Source organism: Apium graveolens, chromosome 8, assembly GCF_009905375.1.
Source record: "Apium graveolens cultivar Ventura chromosome 8, ASM990537v1, whole genome shotgun sequence".
NCBI lineage: Eukaryota > Viridiplantae > Streptophyta > Magnoliopsida > Apiales > Apiaceae > Apium > Apium graveolens.
In genome coordinates, this window is record NC_133654.1 from 249,125,780 (window position 1) to 249,137,559 (window position 11,780).

Sequence of the window (11,780 nt, forward strand, 5' to 3'; positions counted from 1 at the left end):
TAGCTTGCTGTAGCTGAAGTTGTTTTGGTGCATACTGCGGTTGCTGAAAACCAGGGGGGTTGTACTGCTTAGCTGAATACTGATGATAAGGCTGTTGAACCGCATTCTGAGCATTGCTCCAACTGAAATTAGGATGATTGCGGTTGTTTAGATGATAGGTGGCTGGCACAGGTTGCTGCAATCGCTGGAAGTTGCTCACGAACAGAGCTGATTCATTAGAAATTGCACACTGATCAGTCTCATGGGCACCAACACAAAGCTCACATACAATAGTGATTTGATTAACTCCATAATTAGCCAAAGTGTCTACCTTCATTATTAAAGCGTTAAGTTGGGCAGCGATAGCAGTTGCTATATCCAACTCCAGAATTCCTGCAATTTCCCCTGAGTCAATCTTTGGGAAGGATTCTGGTACTCATTAGCAGCCATCAATTCAATAAGTTCATAAGCTTCATCATAGCTCTTAGCCCACAAGGCTCCTCCTGATGCTGCATCAAGCATGGGCCTAGAAGTAGGACCCAATCCATTGTAGAAACAGTTGATAATCATCCAATCAGTCATGCCATGGTGTGGGCACTTCCTTAGCATCTCCTTATATCGATCCAAAGCCTCATACAGAGATTCTCCAATTTGCTGCGTAAATTGGGTAAAAGCATTCCTGATTGCTGCTGTCTTCGCCATGGGGAAGAATTTAGTGAAATTTTTTTGAGCAAGATCTTCCCAAGTTTCGATAGACCCTGCCAGTAGAGAGTGTAACCAGCACTTAGCTTTATCCCTCAGAGAGAATAGAAAGATTCATAGCTTGATAACATCTTCAGTCACACCATTGAACTTAAAAGTATCACAGATCTCGATGAAATCCCTGATGTGCATGTTGGGGTCTTCGGTAGGAGAACCCCCAAACTGAACTGAGTTATGTATCATCTGGATCGTGCTTGACTTGATCTCGAAAGTATTAGCCGCGATGGCTGGTCGAATGATGCTGGACTGAATGTCATTAATCTTAGGCTTAGAATAGTCCATTAAAGCCTTCAGATTTCCTCCTTGATCACCCATAGCTACTACAATTGGCTCTTCAACTTTCTCTTCTTCTTCTTCTACCTTCTTTTCTTCCTCCGAAACTTCCCTGCGAATTACCACAAGTTCTTCCTCGGCTTTATCCAGTGTTCTCTTACGAGTATGCGAACGCGTATGCATACACCCTCGCTAGATAACCTGAAACAAGACAAGGAACAAATAAGTAACAATGTCCGAGTCAATGAAATTTAACGACCACTGATTGAAAGCAAATAAACTAGTAATTAACACTGCAGTCCCCGATAGCGGCGCCAAAAACTTGTTAGTCGCTAAACACGCGCTAATATTACACGCAAGTATACGAGTTCGTAAGTAGTAAAAGATATAAATCAAATTCGATCCCACAGAGACTGTATTGGTTAACTATGTAAATTATGCACCTAAGCAACAATGTATGGTTATTATTCAATGCTAAGACTATAAAAAATTGAGATTGTTTATAACTAAGAATTACTCTAACAAATATAACTACGAGAATAAAATAGAGTGGATTAATATATATGACACATATGGGATTCTAACTTCATTAAGTACTTCATTCAATAGTTTTATTATTCTCAACCTTAGCATGTAATGGTGATGACACTAATCAGATAACACGAAACTGATAAATGCCAACTTTTGTTGCACGAGTACCATTCTACTAGACATCCACAAAAGAGATAGAAGCTAAATAGGCACCAATTATATTGAGACCCTATATGTCTATAGAATTTGACAACATAACGGTTTAAGCATAAGTTATCTATCTTGATTACATAGGGCAAGTAAGATGGGTAAAATTACCTACTAATCATGCATAACAATACATAAACCTATGCTAGCATGGCAAGTTCTAAATTCTTAAATTCACTTTCGCTTTATTAAGAATTAACACGCTATCTTATAATTTTGCGACGCTCATAAGATGAATAAGCACAACTATAACTAGGTTATCATACAATCACCACACACTAAGGCATTAAATAAATCAACTAAAGAAATCCATAAATAACTCCGCTAGAACCCCATGATAACGATTAGCCCATAATCGAACTCATCGCCAACATGGGTTCCAATGAAAACATGATATAGCAAACGTAGTCTTTATTCGAATAAATAAACCAAAGTACACACAAGAATACAGGTTCAACAAAACAAGAAACAAGCATCCAAATTACAACTCAACACAAAGATTCACGAGAATAAACTAGATCGTCTTCGCCTTTGTTGAATTGTGCCAAAAGGTCTCTTGACGTCTTCTCCTTCCTTGATGTCTTGATTACATTATAAAAATGACCTAAAGTTATATATATATAGAAGTCCACGCATTCCCAGGAGTCTATAAATCGAATTATAAAAGAATCAGGATTTTTAATTCTTGACCCAGCGCGGGCGCGCTGAAAATCTGCTCCTTGGCGCGGGCACGCGCAACATCAGCGCGGGCGCGCCGACCTTCTGCCAAAAAAACTTTATTTTCTTTTCTTTATTCCTTGCAGCTTCGAGCCAATCTTTCAAGATTTTATTCCAACACATCCTAAACACCATATTAGTATCAAAACAATGCTAATTCACCTAATTCAAGAAGTAAAGCCTGAAATGCAAAAATACTAGAAAACACGTTAAAACATAAATAACTTGAGTATATATACACCAACTCAAAGCTTATTAGAGCATAAATAAGTGTCATAAATGCCACTTAACATGTTTCAAGAATTTGAGTTAGAGATCAAGGACAGAAAAGGGACTGAAAATCAAGTCGCTGATCATCTCTTGCGTTTAGAGGATACAATTTCTACTTCACAAGATAAGTCATTAACTAATGAGTCTTTTCCCGATGAGCAGCTATTTGGAGTGCAAGATGAAGAACCGTGGTTTGCAGACATTGTGAACTACCTTATGAGTAATATCATGCCTCCCGACTTGACATACGCTCAAAGGAAGAAGTTTTTGCATGAAGTGAAGTGGTATATGTGGGATGAGCCATTTTTTCCGATAAGGAGCTGACCAAATCATCAGGAGATGTATTCCTTACAACGAAACGGGGGTGCAGATCTTGCGAGATTTCCACTCAACGGCTTATGGAGGACACTATGGTGGAGAAAAGACATCAGCTCGTATTCTTCAAGCAGGTTTCTTTTGGCCGACTTTGTTTAAAGATGCTCATCAATTCGTTTTGAAATGTGATCGATGTCAACGTGTGGGTAATATGTCCAAGAGGGATGATATGCCTCTTAATGTGCTTCTTGAGATTGAAGTCTTCAATGTTTGGGGAATTGACTTTATGGGGCCATTTATCTCATCTTGTAAGAATCAATATATCTTGTTGGCGGTTGATTATGTGTCGAAATGGGTTGAAGTAAAGGCATTTCCAATAAATGATGCGAAAGTAGTGCTAAATTTTCTTCACAAGCAGATATTTAGAAGATTTGGAACTCCAAGAGTCATAATCAGTGATGAGGGGTCGCATTTTTGTAATCGTAAGTTCACTGTTATGATGCAAAGGTATAATGTGAATCATCGCATTGCTACGACTTATCATCCTCAGTCGAATGGTCAAGCTAAGGTATCTAACAGAGAGATCAAGCGTATCTTAGAGAAGGTTGTGTGTCCATCGAGAAAAGATTGGTCTTTGAAGCTTGATGAAGCTGTTTGGGCGTATAGAACAACATACAAGACTCCATTGGGAATGTCGCCATTTCAGTTGGTTTATAATAAGGGGTGTCATTTTCCGGTGGAGCTAGAGCATAAAGCATATTGGGCTTTGAAGAAGTTGAATCTGGACTTGGATGCAGCTGGAAAGAAGAGGATGCTTCAATTGAATGAACTCGATGAGTTTCGACTTCAAGCATATGAAAACAACAAAATATATAAGGAGAAAGTCAAGAGGTGGCATGATAAGGGTCTAGTGCTCAAATCATTTGTGCCGGGGTAACAAGTTCTTCTGTTCAAATCTCGTCTCCATCTTTTTCCTGGAAATTTGAAGTCAAGGTAGTCAGGGCCGTTTGTTGTCAAAACTGTATTTCCACATGGAGTGATGGAGATTTTTTAGAATGATCCGGGCCAAGCATTCAAGGTAAATGGTCAGAGTTTGAAGCATTATTATGGTGACACAACAAACCGCGAGGTGGTTAGTGCCATTTTGTTATCCGTTTGATCTCGAGTTCTACGTCAAGCTAACGACGTAAAGCAATCGCTTCTTGGAAGGCAACCCAAGTTTGTTGTACATTAGTAGGTAGAGAAAGCAAGAAGAAAAGAGGAAAACACAAAAAAATCATAAAATGAAAAAAAATTGGGGGCCAGGTACAGTAGCACGATGCACCCGTACTGAGGAAGTGGGGCGGCTGCGCTAGAATTCCAGAGACACGGCACGCCCGCGCTGCCTAGCGGGGCGGCCGCGCTGAAACAACAGAAACACGGCGCACCCATGCTGAAATAGCGCGCGGCAGCGCTGGTCCCCGAATTTTGAAAAAAATAACAGATGGGAATTAAAGAGACAATCAGGGACTTTGATTGAAAATCAACCCAAATTTTACTCTTCCACATCCCAAATTTTCCTCTCCAAATCAATCCCATTATTCCCACTATTCCCATAATCAATTCCCACTTCTATTCCATATCTAATTCTCTTGTCACCTCCTATATTTATATACACTTATACACAAACTTCTCCACCACTTCTCAAAGTCTCAAACACAATTCTCTCTAAAACACTTATCTTTTATTTTGTCTTATTCAATCCCAATGGCACCCAAGAGATAAAGAACTCAAGTAAGTAGCAAGACCACCGATTCTTCGATTGTGGGTGGTGTGAGGCCGAGGTTTTCTACTCCCAAGGCTGAAGCGGAGTATACGAGGCTTCTCTCAAAGCCTATAGCAAAGGAGAGAGGTTTTATGCCATCGGGAAATGATGGTAAGTTGTTGTAGATGGGCTGGGTTGCTTTTTGCGAGGCACCCACTGCTGTGCCCATGAGTGTTGTTCAAGAGTTCTATGCTAATACAAAGGCAGATAAGAATGGTTTCACTGTGGTTAGGGGGATGACGGTGGAGTACAGTGCTGATGCAATAAGGAGGGTGATTCAGCAGCCCGCGAGGAGGCCCGGGCAGGACACTTGGAACGATAAGACGCCGGAGGACTTTGATCAGGATCTGATCGTTGCTACTTTGTGCATGTCTGATACTCATTGAATTTTAAGAGGGGCACGACTGATTATGCCATGTTCTCTGCATCGAGCATGAACATGTTTGCTCGTGCATGGAATGCGTTTATCTATGCTAATATCATGCCATCTTCTCATGTGCATGATGTGACTGTGGAGCGTGCGCGACTGTTGTGGGGGATTCTTCAGGGTGACTACGTGGACCTTGGGATGGTGATCTACCAGGGTATTCTAAGATTCTTGAGAGGGAAAACTACGGGTTCTATACCCTATGCGTCCACTGTGATGAAGCTGTGTGGCAGTTGGTGTTCATTGGCCAGCATACGAGCAGCTCCAAATTTCGAGTGCTCCGATTGACAGCACCACTTTAGCTATGATGCAAGAGTGGGATGAAGGCAAGCCTGATTTTAAGGGGCTTGGATATGCTTTTGACCATCAACCTGGTGGGGGGCCAGCTGCTGGGGCAACTCAGTCGAGCAGGGCTGCATGGAGATCTCAGTTAGGCGGGGAGGCTGGTCCATCGCAGCAGGAGCAGGAGGAAGCAGGAGCGAATGTTGGAGTTGGTTTGAGCACGACGCAATATAGGCGTCTAGTGAGGAGGATGGATGTGATGCATGACATCCATAGTCAGTTTGCACGTGATCTCACCCAGGGACTAGAGACTGCATTCAGAGCCACAGGTGTTGACATCCAGTGGCCAGTATTTGGTGAGGACTCGGTGTATCCACCTCCAGACACGCTTGACACTCCACCCGTTGGGGGTGAGGATCCTGATTTCGAGTAGGTATGCCTAATTCCTTACTTTTACCTTCACTGAGGATAGTGAAAATTTTAAGTTTGAGGATAGTAGTTGAAGGAATATGTTTTGTGTGAGTCGCATGTAGTTTGCATATTCATGATAGTTTAGAGCATATAGTTGCATATTTTGCCATATATATATTTTTAATTATTTTTGTAGTTTTTATGATAGTTTGTTCATATAGTTCATGCATTTGCATAATAACATGATCCCTTAGATGATTTTTCCGATTGACTTGTGATTTTGATGCTAGTGTAGTGATGTCATATTTAGTGATATTAAGTCTTGTCGAATTATTTGCATGCTAGAGACAATTGTATTTCATTAAGTTTTATAGGTTTCTAGAGTGCTAGATTATGATCATGGTTTGTTTATTTGTTGAGGTTTAATCGCTTGTTTATATTTAGAATTTAGGATATTCTCTTAATGATAAAATAGCATAGATTTTTAAAAATTGGAGAAATTGGATTTCATTGCTAGTTGTTGTGGCTAGGTGTGAAATGGCTAGTAGCCGGCTTATATTTATATGAATAGTCTAGGGTTGAACGAGATGGAGCGAAACATACTCGTTCAGAAATTTGTGAAAAAAGAAAAAAAGAAAAGAAAAAAAGAAAAAGAAAAGAAAAAATAATAAGTGTTATGTATAAGATCACGAGTGGGCTCTTTAGTACTCGAGTTATTAAGTTCTTAGGGGACTTTGTGCCTAGTGACCTAAGGCTTTTATAGTCTGGGATCCGCTAACCTAACGCTCGTTACATGGGTAATATTGTATAAGTCTTTTATGGACCTCACTCATTGCATGATCAAATAAGCATACTTGTGTTGTTTTGTTGTGAATAAAAACATGAATCCATATAAAACTCCATTATAAGAATTGAAGTGTTATAAGTTATTTTGAGTCTAGCTTTTATTTTATTTATAACCTTGCGGTTGCTTTGATGAGTAGTGAGTCATGATATTGATCTAGTTGCGATAGTATATCTGTAAGAATTTGCACACACGCACGTCTCTGGTTTGTAGGTTAATTTGTAAGGTTTGATTGATCTTTATGCGAATAACTGCATTTGTATAGATGTGGCAAGTTGATTGGTTCAATTATTCTATTAGGGATCGTTCCATTCATTTAGTTGCATTCATGCATTTTTATTTCTTGTTCTTTGAGTCTGTTTATGCTTGAGCATAAACATCGATTCAAGTTTGGGGGTATGTTGAGTGGCATTTATGACACTTTATAATGCTCTATTAAGCTTTGAATTGGTGCATTTGTACTCAAGTTGTTGGTGTTTTAATGTGTTTTCTAGTGTTTTTGTATTTCAGGCATTAATCCAGAATTCAGGTGAATTAGCATTGTTTTTGTGCTAATATGGTGTTAGGATGGTGTCCATGGAATAAATCTTGGGAAACTAACTCATTGCAACAAGAATTGAAGAAAAACAGAATTTTCTCCAGGAGCATGGCGCGCCCGTGCTTATGAAGCGTGCGGCCGCGTTGGGTCGGGATGTTAAAATTCCGATTCTACTTGGCTTCTAATTGGAGGACTTCTACTCTGCATGGACTGCTATATATACATAAATAAAAGATGTTTTTCAAGAGAGACGTAACGGAGCTTAAGGAGAAGACGACAAGAAGACCTATAGCACAATTCAATGAAGGCGAAGAAGATCTAGTTTATTCTTGTGAATCTTTGTTCTAAGTTGTAATCCTGGATGCTCGTTTCTTGTTTTATTGAACTTAATACTCTGGATTTCGTACTTTGTTTATTATTTGTTTATAAAGACTACGTTTATTATACCATGTTTTCATCGGAACCCACGTTAATGATGAGTCCGATTATGGGCTAATCGTTATCGTGGGATTCTAGCGGATTTATTTATGGATTTCTTTAGTTGATTTGTTTCGATGCCTTAGTGTGTGGTGATTGTATGATAACCTAGTATTGGTTGTGCTTATTCGTCTTATAAGCGTCACGAACTTATTAAGATAGCGTGTTAATTCTTAATGAAGCGACAGTGAATTTAAGAGTTTAGAACTTGCCGTGTTAGCATAGGTTCATGTGTTATTGTTATACATGATTTGTAGGTAATTTTAACGATCTTACTTACATGCTAATGTTAAGAACGAAAAGGCTATTGAATGAAGTACTTAATGCAATTAGAATCCCATATTTGTGTTATATATTATTCAACTCACTTTACTCTCTTTAGTTAATGTTCTCTAGTATAATTCTCAATAGTTAATCGTAGTATAATCAAAGCCAAGTTGTTATTCATCTTAGCATTGAATAATAGCCATATCATTGTTACATAAGTGCATAAATCATAAAGTTAATCTAAGCCTGTCCTTGTGGGAACAAACTAGAAATAATTCTATATTACTTGCGAACGCGTATACTTGCGTGAATTTTAGTGCGTGTTTAACAACTAACAACAACAAGCTTGAGTTGCCTCCCAAGAAGTGCTTGGTTTACACCGCTAGCTTGACGTAGAATTCCGAGATCAAGTGGACAACAAAACGGTACTAACCACCTCACGGTTTGCCGTATCTCTATAGTAATGCTTCAAACGCTGTCCATTCACCTTGAATGCTTGGCCTGGATCATTCTCAAAAATCTCCACCGCTCCATGTGGAAACACAGTTTTGACAACTAACGGCCCTGACCATCTTGACTTCAATTTTCCAGGAAAAAGACGGAGACGAGAGTTGCACAAAAGAACTTGTTGACCTGGCACAAATGATTTGAGCACTAGACCCCTATTGTGCCACCTCTTGACTTTCTCCTTATACATTTTGTTGTTCTCATACGCTTGATGTCGAAACTCATTGAGTTCATTCAATTGAAGCATCATTTTCTTACCAGCTACATCCATATCAAGGTTCAATTTCTTCAAAGCCCAATATGCTTTGTGCTCTAACTCCACAGGCAAATGACATCATTTACCATAAACCAATTGAAACGGTGACATGCCTAACAGAGTCTTGTATGCTGTCCGATATGCCCAAACAGCTTCATCCAGCTTCAAAGACCATTCCTTCCTCGATGGACATGCAACTTTCTCTAGAATACGCTTGATCTCTCTGTTAGATACCTCAACTTGACCATTAGTCTTAGGATGGTAGGATGTAGCAATGCGATGATTCATATTATATCTCTGCATCATAACAGTGAACTCGTGATTGCAGAAATATGATCCTTCGTCACTGATTATGATTCTCGGAGTCCCAAATCTCGTGAATATCTGCTTGTGAAGAAAGTCGGCAAAGCCTTGACTTCAACTTATTTCGAAACATAATCAACTGCCAACAAGATATACTGATTATTGCAAGATGAGATAAATGGCCCCATGAAGTCAATTCCCCAAACATCGAAGACCTCAACCTCGAGAAGTGTAACACCCTCCAAACTCGGGTCAGAAGTTTGGGGCCCACAACACACACACACACACCATATTTAAACCTGCTTATGAATATCATAATATATATATATATAAAATGACCCTACTTACCATAATCTACGGATCGATGTATTTTAAAGTATGTCCACAAGCCACAATCTTATTTATTACACAACGTACCAAAACCCAGTTTATTTATCTTACAACTGAAGTTTAAAATTTATTACAAACTATCAACACAACCAATCCAAACATCCTCTGCTAGTCTATTCCATTTCAACCTGGATACCTAGCTCGCACACTGGTCTGGGGATCCTCGCTACCACCAGTTTCCTTTTTCACTGGAAAAGAATATAAACAGCTTTGCAAGAGTGAGCTAACTAGCTCAGCAAGTCACAAAGACAGTAACTGAGATTAACCATAATCAATTGAAATATTATAAGGAATTAAGTTTACTGATAAATAATGATTAGAATTGGATATTCATTTTTATTTTAAAAACCAAGGTTAGGTTGCTGATCAGTCACGCACTAACCCCGAGCAAGGCTCCCAACTTTGCTCTAAATACTGGATCCAAGGCACGCATTGGCCTATTATGACCACGAATCTGGCCCATATTTTTTTAAAAAAAATCCAATTCTAGAATCACAATGTGATAAGCAATGTAACTCAATAGTTGAATCATAAACAACATTTACTTTGAAATACATGATGATCTGTAATTCCATGAAATAACCAGGAAATCATGAAGGTTGGGTTTCAATCAAGGAAAGAAACAGAAAGCAGAAGACCCAAGGGTTCAAGAGTTACAAGAATTGGTCTTCCGTTACACAAGATATAAGGGTTGGTATGATAGGCAATTTCATATCAGGAATCAGTATGTTGTAGGTATGTATTTGTGGAGTAGTATTGTATATGTGTGGTTTGTATATGTGAATTCATCAATCAATGATTTATACAGAAATAGGCTTATGGCTCGAGATCAATAAGAATCAAGGTTTGGGTTATGTACTTCAAAGTACTTGCAATATAGAATAATAACCGTTTATAGTAATTGCAACATAATGAAGAGCATTCTTAAAATACTTGCAATATAATCAGGAGGAGAAGGAACACTTGCCTTATCAATTCGCTTTCACTTTACTAGTACTTGTCAAGTGATTCCCACTCAATGACTACCTGCTTTCCTTTTCTACGTCTCGCTTCCTCTGTTAAACATCACATGTACTTATCAATACTATATCTCATCACATTCTACATGCTACAAGCTTCTATCTACTCTTCGTTTTACCCAAATCCGACGTACAGATTGAAAGTTATGAATAAAACTGTCAAACAATGCACATACAGTCATATTACACAGCAATTGGATCATGTATAACACATAGCACATAATATATTTAATCCAAATAATTTTTCAAAGAAGATTCAGGGTTAAAATGATTTTCCAAGTATTTAATATGAATTTTTGAACATTTCTCGGAATTTAAACGGGACTCCGAATCATTTTGTGATTAAATAATAGGGTTCGAACACCCGAATATGACTTTAAAATAATTTTATAACAATTATCGAGCCTTGAAAATAATTTAAAATAATACTTTAAAGCTCGAAACTATTTTTTGGAATTTTTAAATCAATTTTAAATAATTAAATCTAATTATTAAATCAATTAAAATTAATTAATAATTAATTAAATTAATTAATCAATTAATTTTAAATTAATTAATTAATTAAAATAATTAAAAATTAATTAAAATTAATTAATAAAATAATTTCAATTTATTTTACATAAATAAATATTTAAAACAATTTTCTGAATTTAAAAGGAAATTTTCAAAATTAATTATGAATTTTTGTAAATAAAAATAGAATTTTAAATGATTTTTAAATAAAATAAACCAGAAACAATTTTCAGAAGTTGAAATTGGATCCCAGAAAATCAAAACCGGGTCACGGACGGGCCAGGAACCGGGTCGCGAAGAACAGGCCTGACCCCCCGCCCCCTTCCCCATAACACGGCCACCGGAATAAAATCCGGCGAGCCAAAATCGTTGTCTTTCGCAAGTTGTTGGCCATCCTTCTCGATGCCAATCGATTCCCCAACCCTGCAGCAGCTCAGATATGCTTTCATTTTAATCTCACCGTCCCTGGAACGCCGCATTTCCGACGAACTCGCCATTAACGCCGGCGAGTTCGAAGGTTTTCCGGCGTTCACGATTCAGGCATCCAAAAACACAGATAATTACATGAATCATGTGTTAGGTCACACACACTTTAGAGGGGGTGAATACAGTGTATAATACAATCAAATCGAACTTTAATATCTTAAGTAACAGAAAACAAACTTTATTGAAACAATAAACTCTGTTA

The 11,780-nt window shown here is 38.1% G+C and overlaps 1 non-coding gene across 1 annotated transcript; it reads left to right on the forward strand.

The window, feature by feature from the left end:
- Positions 1 to 559: 559 nt before the first annotated feature.
- LOC141682309 (small nucleolar RNA R71) lies at positions 560 to 666 on the forward strand. The gene has a single exon (XR_012559711.1). It is a non-coding gene; the product is annotated as a small nucleolar RNA R71 (small nucleolar RNA).
- Positions 667 to 11,780: the final 11,114 nt, after the last annotated feature.